Raw genomic sequence first — 23,039 nt, forward strand, 5'->3', positions numbered from 1 at the left:
AGCCAGGTGTAATGGCATCTGTCACAAAGTATTGTTCTTCTTGTCCTGAATGCCAATTAACTGCCCCTCTTACAGCATACCGTAGCCCTTTGGTGCCATTACCCATAATTGAGGTCCTATTAATACGCATTGGTATGGATTTTGTGGGTTCTCTTGTAAAGTCTGCAAGGGGACACCAGTGCATATTGGTAGTAGAAGACTATGCTACCCGTTACCCTGAGGCAATACCCATGGAAACTACTTCAGCAAAAGCGATTGCTAAGGAGTTAATGTTAATGTTTAAGCATGTTGGGATTCCCAAAAAATATTAACAGACCAAGGTACTCCATTTTTGTTGAGAATTACAAAGGAGTTGTGTAATCTCCTTCATATAAAGTATCTTAAAACATCAGTGTATCATCCGCAAACTGATGGTCTGGTAGAACGATTCAATAAAACACTTAAGGCTATGCTCAAAAAAGTAATTGATTAAGATGGGAAAAACTGGGACTTCCTTTTGCCTTATTTAATGTTTGCTATCAGAGAGGTCCCTCAAGCTTCTACTGGGTTTTCGCCCTTTGAACTCTTATATGGAAGACACCCCATAGGGTTGCTAGACATAGCTAAGGAGACTTGGGAAAAGGAGTCAACCCCTCACAGAAGTGTGATAGAACATATAACTGAGATGCAGGAACGGATGACAGCCATTGTGCCCATAGTTAGAGAACACATGAAAATGCCCAATAGCATCAGCAGAACAGCTATAACAGAAATGCCAGGTTTGTGTGTTTAACCCAGGAGATAGTTCTGGTTGCCACTGTAGAGAACAAATTTTTGGCAACATGGCATGGACCATATAAAGTCATTGACCGAGTGGGGGAAGTAAATTACAAAGTAAGACAGCCTGGGAGGCGAAAGGAGGTACAGATTTACCATGTGAATTTACTTAAGCCATGGAAAGCCATGGAAAGAAAGAGAAACACTTGTGGCTGTAAAACAGCAGACCTCCCTACAATATCTCAGAAACCCTTACTATCCACCAGAAGAGGGAGGTAAAAGATTCATCAGATTAAATAAAGATGTTTTCTCCACAGTCCTAAGGAGGACTGTGATTAAAAAAGCATGACATCATCACTGAACCGGGGAAAAAGATACATCTAAAGCCATATAGAATACCTGTAGCCCGGAAGGAAGCAATCAAATCAGAGGTAAAGAAAATTCTGGACCTTGGGGTAATCGAAGAATCCCAAAGTGATTGGAGTAGCCCAATCGTACTTGTATAAAAGCCTGATGGCACAATCGGGTTTTGAAATGATTACCCGAAGCTGAATGCAATATCCAAGTCTGATGCATACCCCATGCCAAGGGTTGATGAACTAGGGGAGAGACTAGAGAGAGCCAGGTACATTACCACATTGGATTTGACCAAGGGTTATTGGCAAGTGTGGCTTACAGGACAGGCAAAGGAAAAGACTGCCTTCTCTACTCCAGATGGGCTCTTCCAATACAAGCTGTTACCTTTTGGCCTACATGGTGCTCCAGCAACATTTTAAAGAATGAATGACAAGATCTTAAGGCCACATGCTCATTATGTCACAGCTTACTTAGATGACGTGGTCATACATAGCAAAATTGGGAATCTCAGTTGCCAAAAGTGCAAGCTGTCCTTAATTCCATAAGAAATGTCGGTCTGACAGCAAACCCTAGTAAATGTTCCATTGGTTTGGAGGAGGCCAAGTATCTTGGATATTCCATTGGAAAAGTAATAGTAAAGCTACAACTTGCTAAAGTCGAAGCCATAAGGAATTGGCCATGACCTATAATTTAGAAACAGGTCAGAACATTTCTTGGGCTTTTTGGCTACTACAGAAGATTTATATTCAACTTTGCTGCTATAGCAGGTCCTTTAACTGACCTTACTAAAGCAAAAGCTCAAGTAATAGTGAAATAGGTCGCCTGAAGCTGAACAAGCATTTCAAAATCTTAAGGAAGCCATATGTAGACAGCCGGTGTTGATCACCCCTGATTTTTCAAAGGAGTTCATTTTACAGATGTATGCCTCTGATGTAGGGCTTGGAGCAGTGCTTTCCCAGGAAAGTCAAAGTGAAGAGCACTCAATACTACAGGGAGTGCAGAATTATTAGGCAAATGAGTATTTTGACCACATCATCCTCTTTATGCATGTTGTCTTACTCCAAGCTGTATAGGCTGGAAAGCCTACTACCAATTAAGCATATTAGGTGATGTGCATCTCTGTAATGAGAAGGGGTGTGGTCTAATGACATCAACACCCTATATCAGGTGTGCATAATTATTAGGCAATTTCCTTTCCTTTGGCAAAATGGGTCAAAAGAAGGACTTGACAGGCTCAGAAAAGTAAAAAAAAAATGAGATATCTTGCAGAGGGATGCAGCACTCTTAAAATTGCAAAGCTTCTGAAGCGTGATCATCGAACAATCAAGCGTTTCATTCAAAATAGTCAACAGGGTCGCAAGAAGCGTGTGGAAAAACCAAGGCACAAAATAACTGCCCATAAACTGAGAAAAGTCAAGCGTGCAGCTGCCAAGATGCCACTTGCCACCAGTTTGGCCATATTTCAGAGCTGCAACATCACTGGAGTGCCCAAAAGCACAAGGTGTGCAATACTCAGAGACATGGCCAAGGTAAGAAAGGCTGAAAGACGACCACCACTGAACAAGACACACAAGCTGAAACGTCAAGACTGGGCCAAGAAATGTCTCAAGACTGATTTTTCTAAGGTTTTATGGACTGATGAAATGAGAGTGAGTCTTGATGGGCCAGATGGATGGGCCAGTGGCTGGATTGGTAAAGGGCAGAGAGCTCCAGTCCGACTCAGACGCCAGCAAGGTGGAGGTGGAGTACTGGTTTGGGCTGGTATCATCAAAGATGAGCTTGTGGGGCCTTTTCGGGTTGAGGATGGAGTTAAGCTCAACTCCCAGTCCTACTGCCAGTTTCTGGAAGACACCTTCTTCAAGCAGTGGTACAGGAAGAAGTCTGCATCCTTCAAGAAAAACATGATTTTCATGCAGGACAATGCTCCATCACACGCGTCCAAGCACTCCACAGCGTGGCTGGCAAGAAAGGGTATAAAAGAAGAAAATCTAATGACATGGCCTCCTTGTTCACCTGATCTGAACCCCATTGAGAACCTGTGGTCCATCATCAAATGTGAGATTTACAAGGAGGGAAAACAGTACACCTCTCTGAACAGTGTCTGGGAGGCTGTGGTTGCTGCTGCACGCAATGTTGATGGTGAACAGATCAAAACACTGACAGAATCCATGGATGGCAGGCTTTTGAGTGTCCTTGCAAAGAAAGGTGGCTATGTTGGTCACTGATTTGTTTTGTTTTGTTTTTAAATGTCAGAAATGTATATTTGTGAATGTTGAGATGTTATATTGGTTTCACTGGTAAAAATAAATAATTGAAATGGGTATATATTTGTTTTTTGTTAAGTTGCCTAATAATTATGCACAGTAATAGTCACCTGCACACACAGATATCCCCCTAAAATAGCTATAACTAAAAACAAACTAAAAACTACTTCCAAAACTATTCAGCTTTGATATTCATGAGTTTTTTGGGTTCATTGAGAACATGGTTGTTGTTCAATAATAAAATTAATCCTCAAAAATACAACTTGCCTAATAATTCTGCACTCCCTGTATACCTCAGCAATAAACTTCAACCTAGAGAAAATAACTATTCGATAGTTGAAAAGGAGTGTCTAGCAATTAAATGGGCTGTTGAAACTCTCAAATATTATTTGTTGGGCAGAAAATTTAGACTAGTTACTGACCATGCACCTCTCAAATGGATGAGTCAAAATAAGGATAATGATAGTAGAGTTAAACGCTATTTCTTTCGTTTGCAACCCTATCACTTCTCAGTAGAACACAGGGAAGGATGTAAACAGGGTAATGCTGATGGCCTTTCACGTATGCATACGCTTTTGGCCATGGTCACTCACCCCACTAGCTCCGAGCTGTGGGGTAGGATGTGTGACAGAACCCAAGGCATAGTATTGTAAGGCGTCTATATTCCCCAAAAAGTGCTGCAGTGCAGGGTATGGTCTGACAACTCCAGGCAGAATAGTTGTGTTTTTTTACTACATAAAGAAAATATGTGATTTATTTCTGGGTCCCTGGGGTGGAGCATTTGGAGAGTAGGGCGGGCCAGTGCTCCACACCGCAGTTTGCAGGTAGCACATCATGTGAGAAAGTCCAGTCCAGGAATTCTGTCTCACCCAGCTAGCTACTCACCTGCATGTGGTAATTGACAGCAGGTGCTAATAAAAATCCCCAGTCAGGGATTCAGAGTCAGAATGCCAGCAGTAAGGGATACTGCAACACTCTCCTGAGAGACTGAGAGGAATTATCTCTAAACTGATGAACAAAGTTTGAAAGGTCTGTGCATTTATCTTTTGTGAAAAGCCAACTTAGTGCAGTTAGTTATACCTGTTAGTAAGTGTTCAGTGGAGCAAGCCTCTTTTGTTCTCTTTATTTTTCTTTTGCCTGTTTTTGCCAGACCTGTAAATAAATAGATTATATTTTATAAAGCTACAACTTTGTGTGGTGTTTCCAGCTGTGAAGACTGTGTGGTTGTAAGATCCCAGGTCACAGTATATATAGATATATAGAAATATGTATTTACAATAAAAAGTACATTATCCTGTATGTGAAGAACATTGGAATGTTAAATATGAATAGCAAATATACAGTAAAAACATAAATACTTAAATACATATGTACACACATCTATATATATATATATATATATATATATATATATATATATATATATATATATATAACATCTATACATATATATATATATATATATATATATATATATATATATATATATACAGGGAGTGCAGAATTATTAGGCAAGTTGTATTTTTAAGGATTAATTTTATTATTGAACAACAACCATGTTCTCAATGAACCCAAAAAGCTCATTAATATCAAAGCTGAATAGTTTTGGAAGTAGTTTTTAGTTTGTTTTTAGTTATAGCTATTTTAGGGGGATATCTGTGTGTGCAGGTGACTATTACTGTGCATAATTATTAGGCAACTTAACAAAAACAAATATATACCCATTTCAATTATTTATTTTTACCAGTGAAACCAATATAACATCTCAACATTCACAAATATACATTTCTGACATTCAAAAACAAAACAAAAACAAATCAGTGACCAATATAGCCACCTTTCTTTGCAAGTACACTCAAAAGCCTGCCATCCATGGATTCTGTCAGTGTTTTGATCTGTTCACCATCAACATTGCGTGCAGCAGCAACCACAGCCTCCCAGACACTGTTCAGAGAGGTGTACTGTTTTCCCTCCTTGTAAATCTCACATTTGATGATGGACCACAGGTTCTCAATGGGGTTCAGATCAGGTGAACAAGGAGGCCATGTCATTAGATTTTCTTCTTTTATACCCTTTCTTGCCAGCCACGCTGTGGAGTACTTGGACGAGTGTGATGGAGCATTGTCCTGCATGAAAATCATATTTTTCTTGAAGGATGCAGACTTCTTCCTGTACCACTGCTTGAAGAAGGTGTCTTCCAGAAACTGGCAATAGGACTGGGAGTTGAGCTTGACTCCATCCTCAACCCGAAAAGGCCCCACAAGCTCATCTTTGATGATACCAGGCCAAACCAGTACTCCACCTTGCTGGCGTCTGAGTCGGACTGGAGCTCTCTGCCCTTTACCAATCCAGCCACGGGCCCATCCATCTGGCCCATCAAGACTCACTCTCATTTCATCAGTCCATAAAACCTTAGAAAAATCAGTCTTGAGATATTTCTTGGCCCAGTCTTGACGTTTCAGCTTGTGTGTCTTGTTCAGTGGTGGTCGTCTTTCAGCCTTTCTTACCTTGGCCATGTCTCTGAGTATTGCACACCTTGTGCTTTTGGGCACTCCAGTGATGCACACGCAGCTCTGAAATATGGCCAAACTGGTGGCAAGTGGCATCTTGGCAGCTGCACGCTTGACTTTTCTCAGTTCATGGGCAGTTATTTTGCGCCTTGGTTTTTCCACACGCTTCTTGCGACCCTGTTGACTATTTTGAATGAAACGCTTGATTGTTCGATGATCACGCTTCAGAAGCTTTGCAATTTTAAGAGTGCTGCATCCCTCTGCAAGATATCTCACTATTTTTTACTTTTCTGAGCCTGTCAAGTCCTTCTTTTGACCCATTTTGCCAAAGGAAAGGAAGTTGCCTAATAATTATGCACACCTGATATAGGGTGTTGATGTCATTAGACCACACCCCTTCTCATTACAGAGATGCACATCACCTAATATGCTTAATTGGTAGTAGGCTTTCGAGCTTGGAGTAAGACAACATGCATAAAGAGGATGATATGGTCAAAATACTCATTTGCCTAATAATTCTGCACTCCCTGTATATATATATATATATATATATATGTTATGGGTAAAGTAAGATATCCGGGTAATCCTAGGATTACCCAGGTAAAACGGACATTACCCAAGCAGCTGTGGGTAAAGCCTGATGTACTGTAATTCCCCCATCTAAACTAGGTGGAGGCAAAAAAGTTAATAATGAAGATGGGGGAATTACAGTGCATCATATATATGTTAGATCACTCTGTTGGGATTTATGATCTTACATCAGGCTTTACCCACAGCTGCTTGGTTAATGTCCGTTTTTCCCGGGTAACCCATATCATATATATATATATATATATATATATATATATATATATATATATATATATATATATATATATACACACATTTATATGCATACACACATATATTTAGACATGCAGCCCACTCTTTTCTGTCAAACACCTTATACCATTAGTGCAACTTTTTTTATCCCCTTCTTTTATGCGAGATCTCATGTTGTGCTAACCCGACAAGAGTAAATCTTGAGCGTTTACATTCAACTAGTAATACACGCGTAACAGTTAGTGCACCACTCGTAATCTAGCTCAAAATGTTTTTAGTGTTTAATGTTCCTTTAAATTACAAGAAATGGGGGCTAAATAAATATAATTTTTGTCTACAACACATAAGTAAACATTTTATATTACAATCTAAATTACAAGAAATGGGGGCTAAATAAATATAATTTTTGTCTACAACACATAAGTAAACATTTTATATTACAATCTCAATTTCTTTAACATCCTTTTGACACTTGCCAGGAAATAAAAAGCAAAGTCACAAACGAAAAGGACAGGACAATGACACCTCTTGGATACTGCTTACTTAACAAAGCAAATGATAAGCATACACTAACTCTGAGCTGACCAAGAGATAATATAAATTATTTCTGGGCATGCACGTATCATTTTTCTCTTAATGGAATATAAAAGCCTCTCATCCTCATCTTAAAGCTTTAATCACTTGAGAAGTTAAATATTAAACTGTTTTTTGTCACCACTGAAAACTCCAATACTTCCAAAGTAATTTAAAAGTAATTATGACTTTGTTAAAAATGCATATTGTAATCTAGACAGAGAACACCTAAAAAGAGACCCAGCAGGAAACGTATATATTATTCATAAGATTGATAAGGTGCATTGCAGAAAAACAATATAAAATGAAAAAATAGTGCAACGTGATTAATATTAAAATTCTTGAAAAAAGGGAAGAAAACATAAATTTAGAAGAATATTATTAAATAAAAAAGGAAAAATGGAGTTCTATAAGTCTATCAATGAGTTATGGGAATTTAATAAATAGAATGATATTAAGAGAACTAGTAATCTGAAGAGGGTGCCCCCAGATAGATAAATAAATATAGATAAATAAATACAGATTTAAATAACAATTAAGAGGATAAGGAAAATGAAAGAAGAAAGACGACAAGAAGAATAAAAAGGAAAAGGTTACTATATATGATGGGGTAAGTGTATGAGATTTTATGATTAGTATTGTTATTTGTATGTTTATGTTAACATATGTATTGTGTAAAATGTACAATTACATTTAAAAAAATATATATAACAAAATAGAGCAACTTTGTATTAAAATTTCATCATTAAATTGTTATACAGTATAATAGTTTCGGTTCCATTGGATGTTAGTTTCATTATCAAATTATCAGATTATTAGATGATTATTATTTTATCTATTATTTTCTATTAATTCTTATTTACACACAAATGCATTTAGCTCCAACTACTTTTATTTCAATAATAATAATAATAATAATAATAATAATAATAACATTTCCTTTATCTGAGATCTAGTTTCCCATTTCATACAGAGACTTAAAATGCCAGATTTTCTGGGAGCTGCATATTGGAGCTCAGCATGGGACAATTTACACCTAGATGACAAAAGTCACATTCCCTTAATACTTCTATATATTCAAATATCAGTTCAAACTGGATGTCTGTTGTTCACAGGGCGTCTATGTCATCCTAGGGGTTTTCTATAATTTTATTATAGATCTTGGGCAGGAAATTCCATATATGGGCATTCAAACTTGAGAGAGCCATGTGATAAAAATCTCTTTGAAATGAACTGCCTTCACTATTTGGACAAATGTTCCCTTTTGCTCCCTCTTAGATGTATTGAGCAGCTATGGGGGTCAGTGGTGATCTGATAGGAAATCTCATTTCACATCTTAGGTAGGAAACCTTTGAAAACAATTATTTTGTTCTCTCTTGTGTGACCAAGGAAAAGGGGGTTTGGTCTGCTGTGGCTATAGCCCACTCAACTCATGTCAAGGGAAATATTTTCTGACATAAAATATCAAAAATTATTTGATACATATGTAATTTATTTAATGCTACTCACAAGTACCCTGACAATACACATGATATTCATTAGATTTAGTTAGACTCTACGGGGAGATTTAATAAGCAGCAGATGCTACTATCTCCGTACATAGTTTCCGGCTTGCCGGTAACAGAAGTTAAGATGCAGCAGTAGTAAGACCGCTGCTCCTTAATTTCTCCTCCAACTTTTAGGTGGCGGACTGCAATCATCCTGATCAGATATGATCAGGATGATTTACACCCCCTGCTTGCGGCCGTTTGGCTGCGAATGTGCAGGGGGCAACATTGCACAAGCATTTCACAAGAAATGCTTGTGCAATGTTAAATGCCAACAGCATATCATGTCCGCCCGGCATTTAATAAATTGACCCCTAAAAATTATCAGCGTTATTTATCAAAGTTGTACAGGATTTTTTTACAGGTTCTTTCTATGCATTTGCTATTGTCAGGAAAAAAAATGAAAAAATTAAGATGAGTCACTAGATCATCAAATGAATTTTTGTGAAGGTTTCAAATTCAAACTATTTTTAATCCATTTAAAACACCACAAAAAGTAATTTATCACAATCAAACAGCCCCCTATGCTTTGCAGGGAGACAATTTACATATATATTTATAGAGAACATACAGTCCCTCATCTGCAATGTAAAGGCAATTATCAGTGCTTTTTTAACACCCCACACCCTTAAACCACTAAAAACTGCTATTAAACAAAAATAAAGATGCTACAATTGTTTTCATTTAAAGTGGACCTCAAAGTTTATTTTGGGGGCAATTGGGTGATATTTTAAAAATTAACCAGAGTTCTGACCTCTGGTTAATTTTCAGAGCGCTAATTGATACCGCGAGCTTACGGTAGCAATAACCAGCCACTTGTAATGGCTGGTTATTTAACACGCACCCGTAAATGGACAAATTTGCCCGCTTACAAGTTCACAATAAATTAGTGCTCCACTTGTTATCTAGCCTTTAATGTTATTTTAATTATTTATTTACCCACATATTTCTATATATTGTATATCATTATCACATAACATTTTTTTATAGATTAATGCATCCTATGTAAGTCCACTTAAAGGGACACTGAACCCAATTTTTTCTTTCGTGATTCAGATAGAGCATGCAATTTTAAGCAACTTTCTAATTTACTACTATTATCAGTTTTTCTTCGTTCACTTGCTATTTTTATTTGAAAAAGAAGGCATCTAAGCTTATTTTTGGTTTCATGAAATTTTAAGCAACTTTCTAATTTACTCCTATTATCAATTTTTCTTTGTTCTCTTGCTATCTTTATTTTAAAAGTAGGAATGTAAATCTTAGCATGGATAGTGCTTGCTTATTGGAGGCTTACATTTACCCACCAATAAGCAAGCATAACCCAGGTTCTCAACCAAAAATGGGCCGGCTCCTATGCATCACATTCCTGCTTTCTAAATAAAGATAGCAACAGAACGAAGAAAAATTGATAATAGGAGTAAATTAGAAAATTGCTTAAAATTGCATGCTCTATCTGAATCATGAAAGAAAACAATTTGGGTTTAGTGTCCCTTTAAAGATATTAGCTGTAAAGTTACAATCTACTAAACATATTTAATGTGTGTGATATGATATCTGCTTCAAGTTGAATATTTGAAATAAATCTATACATGAGAGTATAGTAATGTTAAAAAAATTACATTATGGGCCAGCTTACGAGTGGAGCGCTATTTAGTGCTTTCGTTAGAGTGCTAATAGTTGCCCTCATATTACGAGTTGAAAGTAAAAAGTTATCGCTCTTGAGCTAACCCTAAGCACGAACACATTTTACTTCTAGCACTATTACAATATTGCACACATGATAACGTATTCCCCATAGAAGTCAATGGAGCACAAAAAGTGGGGGGGAAAACTAACACCCTACTCGCGCTCTAACCCAAACTCATGTTCTCAAGGGTGCTAACCCAAACACATATTCTCAAGTGCGCTAACCCAAATGCATATTCTCAAGGTTGCTAACCAAAAATGAAATATGAATATTTAACATTCCAATGTTCTTCAAATTCATATTCATTCACATTCATAAATACCATGGGTGTAACCCTAGAACACTTATTATTCAAGTGATTGATTGGATCCCTCCATCAATCAGCAATAGGCTACTGAATTTGAGACAGCAGAAGACCTATTGGCTACATCGATTACAAACATTATACCGTAAGGGACTTAAATTGAATTTAGATATACAAGCATTAATGTCAGAATATGGAATAAAACTATTATTACTTCCTATGCGTTATCATCATGGATGATGATAGGAGTAGAATCATTTTATTCATAATTATGCAAAATTGAAGCTATCTGCTTGGTAATATTTTAAATGCATTGTAATATTTAACAATGGGTATTCATATTGTAAAGTTTATAATGTCCAATTTTGAGCATTTTAGAATAATTTGTAGCATTGAGTATTTTAGGATTGATTACATAGTGTAATATATTTTTTCCAACCTAGGTTTCATGTACAAGATTTTATTTATTTATGAAATTATTACTATTAGTATTATTGTTTTATTAGAATTGTTTGTAAAAGTATTGTTGTTAATCAGACCACCACCAGGGGGTGTTGTGGTAGAACTTATAAGGGATACATTTAGAGTGTAATGTGAATCTTCTTGAGAAAGTCTTTATGATTAATGGACAAAACACGTGTGTCCCTTTCATGCCATAGTAGTTAACCATAGATCTGAGAACGCCGAGTAGTTTGGCGGGATTTCCAATTGCGGAGGAGAACGACAGTGATACAACATGAGTTCTGATGAGAACCTGAATCATACGGTGTTTTGAGATTAAATAAGGGAATGTTGCTGAACAATATTTGGTTTTAGACTAGTAAGTGCATTGATTGTACTTGCACTGTGTATATTAACAAAAAACCATTGAAGAGAAATACTTTAAACTCCTATGTTCTTCACTTAGCATAAAATGTTATTTATATATATTTACTGTATAATGTGAAGTATTCCTAACGCACCTTTGGCTTTAGCACAGTTGATCTAGCACAGTGTCGGGCTAGCACGGGAGTGATAACTGAAAAGGCTTTCTTCAGCTTGCCCCATAGTAGTCAATGGGGCCTATTTATCAACCCATCAACTCTGCTGCATTCGCCGGCACCTATACGCTCGCCTGACATCGCCTAACATCGCTGCCGCGGACCTGAATACGCTCTCCATATTTAACAAAAAAGTTGTCAAAAAGACGCGCACCAAGTACGGGGCTCTTTTGCAGCCCAAAACCCTAATCTAAAAATAAAACCCACCCAATAAACCCTTAAAAAATCCTAACACTAACCCCTGAAGTTCGACTTACAGTTTTGAAGATCCGACATCCATCCTCCAAGAAGTGGGAGAAGTCTTCATCGAAGTGCAAAAAGTCCTCTAAAGAAGCCGGCCGAAGTCTTCATCCAAGCCCGCAGAAGTCTTCACCCAGACGGCATCTTCTATTTTCATCCATCCGGTGCGGAGCGGGTCCATCTTCAAGACATCCGACGCGAAGCATCCTCTTCTTCCGACGGACTAACGACAAATGAAGGTTCCTTTAAATGACATCATCCAAGATGGCGTCCCTTAGATTCCGATTGGCTGATAGTATTCTATCAGCCAATAGGAATTAAGGTAGAAAAAATCCTATTGGCTGTTGAAATCAGCCAATAGGATTGAACTTCAATCCTATTGACTGATCCAATCAGCCAATAGGATTGAGCTTGCATTCTATTGGCTGATTGGAATAGCAAATAGAATGCAAGCTCAATCCTATTGGCTGATTGCAACAGTCAATAGGATTTTTTCTACCTTAATTCCAATTGTCTGATAGAATTCTATCAGCCAATCGGAATCTAAGGGACGCTATCTTGGATTATGTCATTTAAAGGAACCTTCATTCGTCGTTAGTCCGTCGGAGGAAGAGGATGCTCCGTGTCGGATGTCTTGAAGATGGACCCGCTCCGCGCCGGATGGATGAAGATAGAAAATGCCGTCTGGGTGAAGACTTCTGCGGGCTTGGATGAAGACTTCGGCTGGCTTCTTGGAGGACTTCTTGCCGCTTCCAAGAAGACTTCTCCCGGCTTCTTGAAGGATGGATGTTGGATCTTCAAAACTGTAAGTCGATCTTCAGGGGTTAGTGTTAGGATTTTTTAAGGGTTTATTGGGTGGGTTTTATTTTTAGATTAGGGTTTTGGGCTGCAAAAGAGCTAAATGCCCTTTTAAGGGAGCTTAGGTTTTTTTAGTTAGCTTTTTATTTGGGGGGTTGGTTGTGTGGGTGGTGGGTTTTACTGTTGGGGGGTTTTACAGGTAAAAGAGCTGATTACTTTGGGGCAATGCCCCGCAAAAGGCCCTTTTAAGGGCTATTTTTAGTTTATTGTAGGCTAGGGGTTTTTTATTTTAGGGGGGCTTTTTTATTTTCATAGGGCCCTTAGATTAGGTGTAATTAGTTTAAAGCTTTGATAATTTCTTTTTTATTTTTTGCAACTTAGTGTTTATTTTTTTGTGTAACTTAGTGTTTGTTATTTTTTGTAACTTAGTTAGTTTTTTGTAACTTTGTAATTGTTTAGTGTAGATTTAAATTATTTGAGTAGGATTAGGTGTTTAAATATATAATATAGTTTATTTAATTTGTAGTTTTATGTAATTTTAGTATAAAAGTTAGGTTAGATTAATTTTTATTTTAATATAGTTTAATGTAATTTTATTATAATAGTTAGGGTAGGTTAATTATTAATTTAATATAGTTTAATGTAATTTTAGTATAATAGTTAGGGTAGATTAATTCATAGTTTAATATAGTTTAATTTAAATCTAAAGGTAAGTTTAAATTTATTATAAGATAGGGATGAGTTAATATTTAAATTAAGGTTAGCGGGTTGTTAGGTTTAGGGGTTAATAGTTTAATTTAGTTTATGGCGATGTGGGGGGCTGGCAGTTTAGGAGTTAATAGGTTTAGTAAGTGCTAGTGATGTGGGGGCTGGAGGTTTAGGGGTTAATAACTTTATTTAGTTGCGGTGGGCTTCGGGAGTGGCAGGATAGGGGTTAATAACTTTTATTTAGGTGGCGGCGGTGTTGGGGCAGCAAATTAGGGGTTAATAAGTATAATGTAGGTGGCGGCGGTGTAGGGGGCGGCAGATTAGGGGTGTTTAGACTCGGGGAACATGTTAGGGTGTTAGGTGTAAACGTAACTTTTATTATACCATAGGAATCAATGGAATATTGGGCAGCAGCGAACATGAGCTTTCGCTGCTTTCAGACTCCCATTGATTCCTATGGCATCCGCGGCCTCCAGGGCGGCGGATTGAAAACCAGGTCTGCTGGGCCGGAATAGTGGCGAGCGTACCTGGTAGAGTTTTGATAACTAGCAAAAGTAGTCAGATAGTGGCGAATTTGCATTCGGAACATCTGTAGTGACGTAACCATCGATCTGTGTTGGACTGAGACCAGCGGATCGTATGTTACGTCACAAAATTCTACTTTTGCCGGTCTGTAGGCTTTGATAAATAAGGGGAATCAAGCTCTCCACAATTACGCTGCGGAATTCCAGCGTATTTGCGGTTGACAGCTTGATAATAGGCCCCTATGAGGAGAACAAGTTGCGATATTTTAAGTCCTGAAGTTACCATGAAGGGCTAGATTACAAAGGGAGTGGTAATATATCTCACACCCACAAATGGGCAAATTTGCCCATTTGCGGGCACACGATAATTAAACAGCCATTACAAATGGCTGGTTATTGCTACCACAAGCTCGCAGTAGCAAATAGCACTCAGAAAATAAACCAGAGATCAGATCTTTGGTTAATTTTTTAAAAGTGCCCCAAATGCCCTCAAAGTAGAGGGCATTATAGCTTTTATTAAAAAAAAATGTACAATTTTTTAAAATAAAAAACAACTGTTTTTGGGTCTAAAGTTAGTGAGAGTGGGGTGTTTATATGACAATATACATATATATTTATGTGTTAATATGTGCATATACGCATGTTAACACATAAATATATATGTATATAGTCATATACATATACAGTATCTCACAAAAAAACACTGAAGAAATTACACTTTGCTACAATGGAAAGTAGTGAGTGTACAGCCTGTATAACAGTGTAAATTTGCTGTCCCCACAAAATAACTCAACACACAGCCATTAATGTCTAAACTGTTGGCAACAAAAGTGAGTACACCCCTAAGTGGAAATGTCCAAATTGGGCCCAAAGTGTCAATATTTTGTGTGGCCACCATTATTTTCCAGCACTGCCTTAACCCTCTTGGGCATGGAGTTCACCAGAGCTTCACAGGTTGCCACTGGAGTTCTTTTCCACTCCTCCATGACAACATCAAGGAGCTGGTGGATGTTAGAGACCTTGCACTCCTCCACCTTCCGTTTGAAGATGCCCCACAGATGCTCAATATGGTTTAGGTCTGGAGACATGCTTGGCCAGTCCATCACCTTTGTCCTCAGCTTCTTTAGCAAGGCAGTGGTTGTCTTGGAGGTGTGTTTGGGGTCATTATCATGTTGGAATACTGCCCTGCGGCCCAGTCTCCGAAGAGAGAGGATCATGCTCTGCTTCAGTATGTCACAGTACATGTTAGTTTTCATGGATCCCTCAATGAACTATAACTGTCATGCAGGCCCAGACCATGACACTCCCACTACCATGCTTGACTGTAGGCAAGACACACTTGTCTTTATACTCCTCACCTGGTTGCTGCCACAAACGCTTGACACCATCTGAACCAAATAATTTTATCTTGGTCTCATTAGACCACAGGACATGGTTCCAGTAATCCATGTCCTTAGTCTCCTTGTCTTCAGCAAACTGTTTGCAGGCTTTCTTGTGCATCATCTTTAGAAAAGGCTTCCTTCTGGGACGACAGCCATGCAAACCAATTTGATGCAGTGTGCAGCGTATGGTCTGAGCACTTGCAGGCTGAACCCCCCCATCCCTTCAACCTCTGCAGCAATGCTGGCAGACCTCATACGTCGATTTCCCAAAGACAACCTCTGGATATGACACTGAGCACGTGCACTCAACTTCTTTGGTTGACCATGGCGAGGCCTATTCTGTGTGGAACCTGTCCTGTGAAACCACTGTATGTTCTTGCCCACCATGCTGCAGCTCAGTTTTAGAGTCTTGGCAATCTTCTTATAGCCTAGGCTATCTTTATGTAGAACAACAATTTTTTTTTCAGATCCTCAGAGAGTTCTTTGCCATGAGGTGCCATGTTAAACTTCCAGTGACCAGTGTGAGAGAGTATGAGAGCGATAACACCAAATTTAACACACCTGCTCCCCATTCACACCTGAGACCTTGCAACACTAACGAGTCACCGGGGAGGGAAAATGGCTAATTGGGCCCAATTTGGACATTTCCAAATGTGAGGGGTGTACTCACTTTTGTGAGATACTGTATATATTTAAAAATATGCTGCCATCACTGTGCTACTTACCCCTTCGCTGTGCGATGCTCTAATGCCATCTCTGGTGGCATCAGAACAAGGCTCCCTTTTGAGTCTATGGAAGCACGCTCTTGTGAGCTCACTGCTTCCGTGCAATGCGAACGCAAGCTTACGTTCACATTGCACCTAACTTATAATACCAGCGCACATTAGCGTGCGCTGGTATAACAAAGTGGAGCGCAAATATCGCTTCAGCGAAAGCCATATATTGCGCTTCACTTATAATTTGGCTCTAATTGTTTAACTTGAGCGCAGTTAGTGATCAAGCACTAAAAGTAAATTAGCATTCCACTTGTAATCTGGGCTACTTTAGGTAATTGCTGATGATACATAAATTTGTAAAAATAGTTCATGTTCCAAGAGGGAGGAATCAAATGAGCAGTCATATTAAAAAACTGGAATATTACTGAAAACAAAATTATGCATATAGGATCCAGAAAGCAAAAGACAAATTACAGTCTCAATGGTACATTACTGACTGTAACTAACGAGGAACAGGGCTTCGGAATTATTATTTCATATGATTTAAAATTTGGTAAACAATGCAGCAGCACAGCTGGCATGGCCAATAGAATACCTGCTTGCATTGTGATAGGTATTAGCAGCAGAAATAAGAAGGTTATTATGCCATTTTACATATCACTAGTTATAGTTAGGCCTCATCTACAATATGTTGTAAGTTCTGGAGACCAAATCTCCAGAAGGATATACATAAACTACAAACTGTCCAAATGAGGGCTACTAAAAGCGAAATGCGTCAAAAGAAGAGATGGGGGTCAGTGAGGGCATTAAATTATGAGTACATTTTAAACTTATTTTTTAAATTAAAGGATGTTTTAATGGATTTCCAGTCTCTTCAATGCATTGATTCACAGGCTAGTAGATTGCCACTAGAGCTATCTCTCAATAATCTCTTGGCTTTATTTCATTGTTTTTTAAACAGATTTAGAAGAATTCTATTGTATATTTACCAAGCTACAATTTTACAGTAGCTTATATATTTTAGCGAAAGAAAAACATTTATTTTACTTCTCTGGACATTACTGACTTAGGGATACATTCATTCTTATTATTAATAATAACACTATTACATTTCGACCAAACATGCACTCTCATTCCTTAAACAATTGATAGTGGTTAGATTTTAGACTCAGGTTTAACAAATCCTTCATACTTGTCTGTAGACACGAATCATGCTGAAGTAACTGCGTTTGCTTGCATATGAATGTATACATTTCCTGAGTGCCAAGAAAAAGCAGGTTAGAGGGTGAAATAACGTTTTAAATATACCATATCCTGACAGAATTTAAATTAGAAAGTTCTGCTCTGGTTCATCAAAGCTTTTCTGTTTACTGTAGGGCTTTACATACATAGTCTAGGTGTATCCTGCTACAATTGCTGAAGCAGAAACATTCCCATATTATTGCTTAGTCTCTGAGTAAGTGAGAATGTTACATCTAGCTGTAATTGCAATACAAACATAATTTTGAAATGCTGGTATGCTGAATCTGCATCTGCTTTCCTCTTCAAAATATGCATGATTCAGGAATACAGATGTCTAATTTGACCATGTGTTTTCAATTAAAGTTAGTTTACAACGTAAAAAAATTAGTTAGGGATAGTGGGAAAACTTTTTGTGGTTAAGGGATGTAAAAAAATATGTTGGAAAAAGATTCAGCTTAAATCAGTATATTTTCTATGTGTTGGCAGATTTCTGTGGCATTCAAGTGAAGGGATCTAAAGTATTTTCTACAAAATTAGGTAACTTAATTAATTTTCTTTATCACCTTCAGCATATTTTTAAAGGGAACAGACTGTACAATGACTACCAGGTTTAGTTTGAGGAGCCCTTCTGTTTCCTAGATATATATTGTAGTAGATAATGAGATAGATAGATATATAGATAGATCAAATCCAGCAGACTGCCATCGAATCTCCATGGACAAACGTTTGCAATACAATGAGGCATATGTATCAAGCTCCGTATGGAGCTTGATGCCCCGTGTTTCTGGCGAGCCTGCAGGCTCGCCAGAAACAGCAGTTATGAAGAAGCGGTCACAAAGACCGCTGCTCCATAACCTGTCCGCCTGCTTTGAGCAGGCGGACAGACATCGCCACAAATCAACCCAATCTAGTACGATCGGGTTAATTGACAGCCCCCTGCTGGTGGCCGATTGGCCGCAAGTCTGCAGGGGGCGGCGTTGCACCAGCAGCTCTTGTGAGCTGCTGGTGCAATGCTGAATACGGCAAGCGTATTGCTCGCCGTATTCAGCGAAGTCTGGCGGACCTAATCCCCACTGCCGGATCAGGTCCGCCAGACTTTGATAACTAGAGGCCAATGTGTCATACTAAAGAGCTCAGTGACTTTAAATGTGGCACTGTCATAGGATGCCACCTTTGCCACAAGTAAATTCATAATATTTCTGCTCTACTAGATCTGCCCCAGTCGACTGCTATTATTGTGAAGTGGAAGCAGCTAAAAGCAAAATCAGCCCAGCCACAAAATGGTAGACACCTTAAACTCACAGAGCAGGGCTGCCAAGTGTTGGAGCGCATAACGTGTAAAAATCACTGACTGCATCACTCACTACAGAGTTCCAAACTTCCTCTGGAAGAAACATTAGAACAAGAACTATGTGTTAAGAGCTCCATTAAATGGGTTTCCATGGCTGAGCAGCTGTACACAAGTCTCACTTCAACATGCATAATGGCAAGCGTTGACAGGAGTGGTGTAGAGCACACTGCCACTGAACACTGGAGCAGTGGAAATGTGTTCTCTGGAGTGATGAATCATGCTTGACCATCTGGCACTCTGATGGAAGAATCTGGGTGTGGTGGATGCCAGGAGAATGCTACCTACTGGATTCAATAGTGCCTGCTCTAAAGTTTGGTAGAAGAGGGATAATGGTCTAGAGCTGTTTTTCAGGGTTTGGGCTAGACCGCTTAGTTTCAGTGAAGAGTCATCTTAATGCTATAGGATGCAAAGGCATTTTGGACAATTGGGTGCTACCAACTTTGAGTTTGGGAAGGCTCTTTCCTGTTCAAGCATATAACTGTGCCCCTATGTACAAAGCAAGGTCAATAAAGACATGGTTTGAAGAGTTTAATGTGGAGACACTCAAGTGGATTGCAAAGAGCCCTGACTTAAACCCAACTGTGCATGTTTGGAATGAATTGTAACATCCATTAAAAGCCAGACCTTGTCGTCCAACATCAGTGTCTGACCTCACAAATGCTTTTTTTAAGGAATGAGCATAAATTACCACAGATACACTCCAAAATCTTTTGAAAACCTTCCCAGAGAGTTGCAGATGTTGTTATAGCTGTAAATGAAGGGCCAACTCCATATTAGTTGCCATGGTTTTCAAATGGTATGTCCAACAACTCATATAGGTGGTATGGTCAGTTGTCCACATACTTTTGACCATATAGTTTATGTATACGAGGGTGGTTGGATGACAGCAGACATTACGCTCTCCATATTCAGCATTGCACCAGCAGCTCACAAGAGGGCCAATGGGCCGCCAGCAGGGGGGTGTCAATCAACCCGATCGTACTTGATCGGGTTGATTTCCGGCGATTCCTGTCCGCCTCATCAAAGCAGGCGGACAGGGTTATGGAGCAGCGGTCTTTAGACCGCTGCTTCATAACTGGTGTTTCTGGCAAGTCTGAAGACTCGCCAGAAACACGGGCCCACAAGCTCCATTCGGAGCTTGATAAATGGGCCCCATTATCTAAAGTACAGGTTAATTAATGAAAGGAAACTATGAAATTCATCAGAATTTTTTTTTAGCTCTCATTTGAAATTCTATTTATTTTTAAAAAATTATATAATTTCTTCATATAAAAAATATATGCATTTTTTTAGTGTGTTCTGTTTTGTATTAAGTGTTGCTGTATCTGCTGTCTGTCATATCTGAGTTTTTTTGTAATAGTTTGTACTGTGGTTTTTTGTTGTGCTGGGTCTGTTAACAGTGCATTAAAGGGACAGTCAAGTAAAAAAAAATTTAAATTTTTCAAATAGGGCATGTAATTTTAAACAACTTTCCAATTTACTTTTATCAACAATTTTGCTTTGTTCTCTTGGTATTCTAGTTGAAAGCAAACCTAGGAAGGCACATATGATAATTTCTAAGCCCTTGAAGGCCGCCTCTATTTTATTTACTTTTCACAGCAGGGGAGAGCAAGCTCATGTAGGCCAAATAGATAGCATTGTGATCACGCTCGTAGCTAGTAGCAGACACTGCACTAATTGGCTAAAATGCAAGTCAATAGATAATAACTAAAAGTCATGTGATTAGGGGCGGTCAGAAGATGCTTAGATACAAGTAAGTCACAGAAGTAAAAAGTGTATTAATATAACAGTGTTGGTTTTGCAAAACTGGGGAATGGGTAATAAAGGGATTATCTATCTTTTTAAACAACACAAATTCTGGTGTTGACTGTCCCTTTAAGGGCCAGATTACATTATTAATGCTCCAGCTCGAGTGTTAACTGCTCTAGAAGTAAGCTTTTTGTGCACGTTGGGTTGTGCTCATGTTACAAGTTGAAAGTAAATTGTTTTTGCTCATGCAATAAACCGACAAGAGTAAAAAGATTAACTTACAATATTTTCACGCATAATAATTTATTCACCCATTGAAGCCAATAGAGCAAAATAAAAGAGGAAAAAACACCTAACACCCTACTCTTTCGCAAACACGATTGAATATACTCGTGAGCAAACCCTGAATGAAATTATGAATATTTCACATTCCAATGTTCTTCGCATACCAGAATATGTTCTATGGAGCAGATTTATGTATGTGCCTGAAGGCTTGCATGGAAACAGAGGCATTGGGGCCGATATAGGCCTTGTTAAATCGGCCCCTATGTATTCAGAAATACATATTTCTACATATATTTCATGTTTTTGTGGTACGATATATATTTTTATATATATATATATAATATGTAGGTATAGATATACACAGATTAATTAATATTGCATAAATATTATTTTTCATGCTTTCATCTACTTCACTACAAAGGGCTCCAATGCACTTATATATGTGGATATATGTATACATGTGTATCTATGTGTTTATTGTGTGTATATGTCTGTATCTACATATATACACATATAAATACATATGTACATACCTATACAAAAATATATTCACATACATATTTAGACATGTATATGTATGTATCTCTGTTACACCTGAGACCTCATATCTTTGAGACCTTATAACATTTTTGTGCAGTTTTTGTAACTAACCTTTAAAAAAATTTTTTTAGTGTTATTATGATTGTAATTGTACTTTGTGTGTAATGTATTTTTTATGTGTTTTGTAAGACTTTATGTTTCGCAAAACAGTCAACCATAGCTCTAAGGTCACGCTAACCCGACACGTGTGAACTTCAATTGCGCTTAAGCGATTACGTTTACTTTAAACTTGTAATACAAGTGAAAACCCAATGCGCACCCACGATAAACCTCTTTTTGCTTAGCGCTCCACATGTAATCTAGCCCTAAATGAATCATTTTATATACTATATCCATTCTCATAGCTTCTTTGCAAATTGACAGTGCAATCTAAAAATGCAGATTTGTCTGTACAATTTAATACCCTACAATGAATTATCTCAAAAACGAATATATGTCTTTTATGTATCTTCATGACATCTTTTAGTCCAGAGAACAGATATTTAAAGATAAGGTGATATGCTGCAATTGGATCAAAAAATGATCCACCAAATGGTAATTGATTGTGCTGGAGAAGAGGTCCAAGTTTGTTTATTGTCAGCCATAGGTTACAGCAAACAGTCATAGAGTTAAAGGGACATGAAACCCACATTTTTTCTTTCATGATTTAGAAAAATCATGCAATTTTAAACAACTTACTAATTTACTTCTATTATCTAATTTGCTTCTTGATATACTTTGCTGAAAAGCATATCTAGATAGGCTCCGTTGCTGCTCATTGGTTGCTGCACATAGATGCCTCGTGTGATTGGCTCACCCATGTGCATCTAAAGAATGAAGCAAATTAGATAATAGAAGTAAATTGGAATGTTGTTTAAAATTGTCATCTCTACTTGAATCATAAAAAAAAATTTGGGCTTAGTGTCGCTTTAATATTGCCAATTCTGCTATAATGTTCTCATGATATGTAACAAGAAACAAGGTATGTCACATCATTACAAGAAAAAAAAACTATAGTTTGTGTTTTATATGTAACAACTTTTTTTAATTACAAGCACAGTTTACAGTTTAGTTTGGTTGTAGTATGGAATTAAGCATAGCCATACATCATTCTTTTTATTTTATGGTGCTATATTACTATTGGCACGCTAACTGTTGCACGCAATCAATAATTTCCCCACCCCCGTCTTTTTGCACAAGACAGAAAAAGCACACGTATTATAAGTTGAAATTAAACGCGTTCTCTTGAGCACAATCACAATTTACGCTTGTTGAAATAGCGCGACTTGAGAGCTCACGTAAAGGGTAGGGGAAGAAAAATGTTGCCTTAAAAACAACATAAATACACTTAAAAGTACAGTTACACTAATATAAACACTATCTGATAAAAATTATTGTAAAAAAATATTTTAAAAGTTATTAGGGCTGAAAGATATATGGTATAAGGTGTTTAAAAAAATGGCTGCAAAGGGCTTTAACATATATATGCATACATAGACATGTCTAAATATATATATATATATATATATATATATATATATATATATATATATATATATATATATATATATATGAGCAGCTCAGCAGTAAAATAGCAGTAAAGCC

This window comes from Bombina bombina, chromosome 4 (assembly GCF_027579735.1).
Source record: "Bombina bombina isolate aBomBom1 chromosome 4, aBomBom1.pri, whole genome shotgun sequence".
Lineage (NCBI taxonomy): Eukaryota > Metazoa > Chordata > Amphibia > Anura > Bombinatoridae > Bombina > Bombina bombina.